The sequence below is a fragment of the Stegostoma tigrinum genome, chromosome 47 (genome assembly GCF_030684315.1).
Source record: "Stegostoma tigrinum isolate sSteTig4 chromosome 47, sSteTig4.hap1, whole genome shotgun sequence".
NCBI lineage: Eukaryota > Metazoa > Chordata > Chondrichthyes > Orectolobiformes > Stegostomatidae > Stegostoma > Stegostoma tigrinum.
In genome coordinates this window covers 3857691-3863753 of record NC_081400.1, presented here as the reverse complement: position 1 = coordinate 3863753, position 6063 = coordinate 3857691, and the positions used below count along the sequence as shown (strand labels likewise).

Here is a 6063-nt window from a genome sequence, read left to right as displayed (position 1 = left end):
AAATGAAATGATTTATTAATTTGGAGGTGCTCTTCATTATTTTATGGATGGCTGTCATGTAGGCAAACGAGGAGTTTGCAGCCCTCGCGGGGAGGTGATGTCACAATGAAAACCTTGGATACAGCAAGGAGATACATAAGAGAATGTAACAAAATGATGCCACGTGCGACCAAGTGAGATTTATCAAAGCCGCTGCCGAAACATCGCTGCAAAGCGATGGTGGTATAGTGGTGAGCATAGCTGCCTTCCAAGCAGTTGACCCGGGTTCGATTCCCGGCCATCGCAGCTTATTTTGGTTCGTTGTAGTTTTGTCCTTAAACCTTTTACGATCGCCTCCTATATTTGCATTATTTAATCACGAACGGATTACAACTTTAAAATGTCGCCATCATGTTTACGAGAAGTTTTTTTCAGGGTGTGGGTCTGGACGGACCGGGCCAATTTCGGTGTCTGCCCTGAAGGAGGCGCACTGCCAAGTACTTCAGCTTCCGAGCTTGTGAAGGGCACGTGGTCACTGCTCTAATCATCTGCAGTTTCTTTCGTGAACCCAGGCGCGGTTGAAGCTTTACAGTCGTGGATTTGCAAATGTCTCGGCGTATTTTAAACATTGCTGGTTTTGAAATAATGACTGCGTTATTAAATAATTGATTTGTGCAAACTTTTTTTCTAAACTCCCCAAGGTTTAAACCTCGCGTTGGTCCTGAGTGTGCAGTATTTTAACCCTGAGGAAGTGATTTACATTATTTAGATTTCTTAGAAATTGAGGGGGAGGCTAATATTTTAGCAGCATGAGCCAGCTGGACAGAGTAATTGGGGGAGAAACTGTTCCCCGAATGTTGAGATTTAAAGCAATTTGCAAAAGAAACAAATGAGTTTTAAGAGAAAAGACTTGTTGACAATGTGCAGGGACCTGGGTTAAGGTAGGAAAATAAATCTTGATAGAATCGAGGACCATATGGCAATCCAAGATAACAAAGTGTGGAGCTGGATGAACACAGCAGGCCAAGCAGCATCCCAGGAGCACAAAAGCTGACGTTTCGGGCCTAGACCCTTCATCAGAGAGGGGGTTGGGGAGAGGGAATTGGAATAAATAGGGAGGGGGGGGCGGACAGAAGATGGAGAGACCACTCTCTCCGCGACTCCCTTGTCCGCTCCACACTCCCCTCCAACCCCACCACACCCGGCACCTTCCCCTGCAACTGCAGGAAGTGCTACACTCGCCCCCAAACCTCCTCCCTCACCCCTATCCCAGGCTCCAAGATGACCGTCCATATCAAGCAGATGTTCATCTGCCAATGTGGTATACTGTATCCATTGTACCTGATGTGGCTTCCTCGACATTGGGGAAACCAAGCGGAGGCTTGGGGACCACTTTGCAGAACACCTTCGCTCGGTCCGCAATAAACGACTGCACCTCCCAGTCGCAAACCATTTTAACTCCCCCTCCCATTCCTCAGATCACATGTCCATCATGGGCCTCCTGCAGTGCCACAATGATGCCACCCGAAGGTTGCAGGAACAGCAACTCATATTCCGCTTGGGAACCCTGCAGCCCAATGGTATCAATGTGGACTTCACAAGCTTCAAAATCTCCCCTTCCCCCACGGCACCCCAAAACCAGCCCAGCTCTTCCCCTCCCCCCACTGCATCCTAAAACCAGCTCAGCCTGTCTCTGAGATAATAAAATGTGAGGCTGGATGAACACAGCAGGCCCAGCAGCATCTCAGGAGCACAAAAGCTGACGTTTTGGGCCTAGACCCTTCATCAGAGAGGGGGATGGGGTGAGGGTTCTGGAATAAATAGGGAGAGGGGGAGGAGGACCGAAGATGGAGAGTAAAGAAGATAGGTGGAGAGGAGAGTATAGGTGGGGAGGTAGGGAGGGGATAGGTCAGTCTGGGGAGGATGGACAGGTCAAGGAGGCGGGATGAGGTTGGTAGGTAGATGGGGGTGCTTGGGGTGGAAGGAAGGGATGGGTGAGAGGAAGAACAGGTTAGGGAGGCAGAGACAGGTTGGACTGGTTTTGGGATGCAGTGGGTGGAGGGGAAGAGCTGGGCTGGTTGTGTGGTGCAGTGGGGGGAGGGGACGAATTGGGCTGGTTTAGGGATGCAGTTGGGGAAAGGGGAGATTTTGAAACTGGTGAAGTCCACATTGATACCATTAGGCTGCAGGGTTCCCAGGCGGAATATGGGTTGCTGTTCCTGCAACCTTCGGGTGGCATCATTGTGGCACTGCAGGAGGCCCATGATGGACGTCATCTAAAGAATGGGAGGCGGAGTGGAAATGGTTTGCGACTGGGAGGTGCAGTTGTTTATTGCGAACCGAGCGGAGGTGTTCTGCAAAGCCGTCCCCAAGCCTCCGCTTGGTTTCCCCAATGTAGAGGAAGCCACACCGGGTACAATGGATGCAGTGTACCACATTGGCAGATGTGCAGGTGAACCTCTGCTTAATATGAAAAGTCATCTTGGGGCCTGGGATAGGGGTGAGGGAGGAAGTGTGGGGGCAAGTGTAGCATTTCCTGCGGTTGCAGGGGAAGGTGCCGGGTGTGGTGGGGTTGGAGGGCGGTGTGGAGCGAACAAGGGAGTCACGGAGAGAGTGGTCTCTCAGGAAAGCAGACAAGGGTGGGGATGGAAAAATGTCTTGGGTGGTGGGGTCGGATTGTAGATGGCGGAAGTGTCGGAGGATGATGCGTTGTATCCGGAGGTTGGTGGGGTGGTGTGTGAGAACGAGGGGGATCCTCTTTGGGCGGTTGTGGCGGGGGTGGAGTGTGAGGGACGTGTCTGCCTTCCTAACCTGTTCTTCCTCTCACCCATCCCTTCCTCCCACCCCAAGCCGCACCTCCATTTCCTACCTACTACCCTCATCCCACCTCCTTGACTTGTCCGTCTTCCCTGGACTGACCTATCCCCTCCCCACCGAAACTCTCCTCTCCACCTATCTTGTTTCCTCTCCATCATCGGTCCGCCTCCCCCTCTCTCCCTATTTATTCCAGAACCCTCACCCCAACCCCTCTCTGCTGAAGGGTCTAGGCCCGAAACGTCAGCTTTTGTGCTCCTGAGATGCTGCTGGGCCTGCTGTGTTCATCCAGCTCCACACTTTGTTATCTTGGATTCTCCAGCATCTGCAGTTCCCATTATCACCATATGGAAATCAACGGAATTAGAGGAAATTCATGTATGATAACGATCGAGGATTACATGTATCTCGCATGCCAGTTTCAATCAACTGAGCAATTTCACTTCCTCAGATTAAACCATTTTGTTGTTAAATAGTGAGTTTCTTACCAACTCACGTTAAAAATTACGTAAACAGTATAGTTGAGGAAATATTAATATAGAATTACACAGCATGGAAACAGACCCTTGGGTCCAACTATTCAATGCCAACCGTAATCACAAATTAAACTAATCTCACCAGCTTGCTTATATCCCTCCAAGCCTTTGCTATTCATGTACTCATCCAAATGTCTTTTAAACGTTGTAACCATACCTGCATTCACCTCTTCCTCAGGAAGTTCATTCCACACACTAACCACCTTCTGTGTAAACAAATTTGCCCCTCATTTTCTTTTATAGATGTCCCTCCTGTCACCTTAAGAAGGTGCCCGCTAATCTTGAAATCCACCATTTTAGGGAAAAGAGAACTCCCATTAACTCTATCTATAATCCTCATTATTTTATAAACTTCTATAAGGTCGCCCCTCAACCTCCTGGGGCAGCACGGTGACTCAATGGTTAGCACTGCAGCCTCATAGCACCAGGGACCTGGGTTCGATTCCAGCCTCGGGCAACTGTCTGTGTGGAGTTTGCACATTCTCCCCGTGTCTGCGTGGCTTTCCTCCCACAGTCCAAAGATGTGCAGGCTAGGTGGATCGGCCATGCTAAATTGCCCGTAGTGTTCAGGGGTGTGTGGGTTACAGGGGGATAGGTCTGGGTGGGATGCTCCAAGATGCAGTTGTGGACTTGTTGGGCCAAAGGGCCTGTTTCCACACTGTGGGGAATCCAATCTAATCTATCTTTCTTTATACCTAAATACCTTCCATACTCATCAACAATCTGGTAAATCTCTTCTGAACTCCCTCCAGTTTAATAACATCCTTCCCATAACAGGGCAACCAGACCTAATGTTATGAGGATTAATCATATAATGTGAAGATACAGTGGTAAGTAAATTAATGAGTGTTAAGCAAGGAATGCTATAATATAGTGGAATAAATAGTTGTGGAAACGCTGTTGGGAAGTTGGTTGTGCAATGGTATATCAATGCACATGGGCCGTATCATTAATACGGCAGCACCTGGGTTCAGGGAGAAGACCAGGAGTAAGCCATTCAGCCCCTCAAGCCTGTTCCACCATTCAATGAGACCGTGGCTGATATGAAGCCTAATTCTATAGACCTACCTTGGACCCACATCCTTCGCCACCTTAGCTTAACAAAAATGTATCTATCTCAGGTTTAAAACTAACAACCAATCTATAGGTTGAGGCTTTTGTAGAGAGTTTTGAGTTGGGATGTCAAGTTACAGCTGTACAAGACATTCATAAGGATGCATTTGGAGTACTGCGTAAGATTCTGGTTGCGGGAAGGATGTTATTAAACTAGAAAGGGTTCAGAAAAGATTTACAAGGATGTTACGGAGTCTGGGGGCATTTTGAGTTATAAGGAGGCCGGGACATTTTTCCCCTGGAGCATAGGAAGTTGAGGAGTAGACTTATAGAGGTTTATAAAATTCATGAGGGGTATAGATGAGGTGAATAGCCAAAGGTCTTTTTCCCTAGGGCAAGGGAATCCGAAACTAGAGGGGCATAGGTTTAGGTTGAGAAGGGAAAAGACTTAAAATGGACCTGAGGGGCAATTTCTTCATGCAGAGGGTGGTGTGTGCATGAACAAGCTACCAGAGGAAGTGGCAGACGTGGTTACAATTACAACATCTAACATACATTTGGACAGGTACATGGATAGGAAAAGTTTAGAAGAATATGGATCAAACACAGGCAAATGGGTCTAGTTCAGTTTAGGAAGTCTGGCTGGATTGGACAAGTTGGGCCGAAGGATCTGTTCCTATGACTGGGGCTCCCAACAGAGATATTTGTCTCATCTATAACCATGGGTGACATGCCAGAGTACTGGAAGTTGGCTAATGTGGTACCTTTATTTAAGAGAGGCTGTAAGGAGAAGCCTGGAAACTGTAGACGTGCAAGTCTGACATCAGTGGTGGGCAGGTTGTTGGAGAGGATTCTGAAAGATAGGAATTATATGCATTTGGAGAGGCAAGGACTGATTAGGCATAGCCAGCATGACTTTGTGTGTGGGAAATTCTATCTCACAAACTTGGGTGTTTTGAGGACGTAACCAAAAAGCTTGACGAGGCCAGAGCAGTAGACATTGTCTACCTGGTCTTCAGTAAAGCCTTTGACAAGGTTCCACACAGTGGACTAATTAAAGTTAGTTCAGAAGGATGAGCTTACCAATTGGATTCAAAATTGGCTTGACAATAAGAGACAGAGGGTAGTGATGGAGGGTTGGTTTTTCGACTGGGGGCCTGTGACCAGTGATGTTCCACTGGGCCCATTTGTAGTTTGTCATTTATGTAAACAATTTGCATGAGAATTTAGGAAGCAGGCAAAATAGGTTTATGGACAAAACCAAAATTGGTGATGTAGTGGACAGTGAAAAATGTTAAGTAAGGGATCCTGATCAGTTGGGCCAATGGGCTGAGGAGTGGCAGGTGGAGTTTAATTTGGACAAATGCAAGGTATTGCATTTTGGTTTTAAAAAAAGACAAAAGCAGGACATATACAATTAAAGCAAGGGCCTTGGGTAGTGTTGCAGAACAGGGAGACCTATGGGGTCAAGTACATAGTTCTTTGAATGTTGAGTCACGGGGGTTAAGAGGATGTTTATCACGCTGGCCTTCATTGCTCAGACTTTTTGCGGAAAGGAGTTGGGACGTCATGTTGAGGTCTTACAGGCCATTGGTGAGGCCACTTTTGGAATACTGTGTACAGGTGTGGTCACCCCGTTATGGGAAGGATATTAAATTGGGAGAGGTTCAGGCAAAGACTT

The 6063-nt window shown here is 47.6% G+C and overlaps 1 non-coding gene across 1 annotated transcript; it reads left to right on the top strand.

Annotated features, from left to right (window-relative positions):
• The first annotated feature begins 213 nt into the window (after positions 1-213).
• Positions 214-285, top strand: trnag-ucc (transfer RNA glycine (anticodon UCC)). The gene has a single exon. It is a non-coding gene; the product is annotated as a tRNA-Gly (tRNA).
• The last annotated feature ends 5778 nt before the right edge of the window (positions 286-6063 follow it).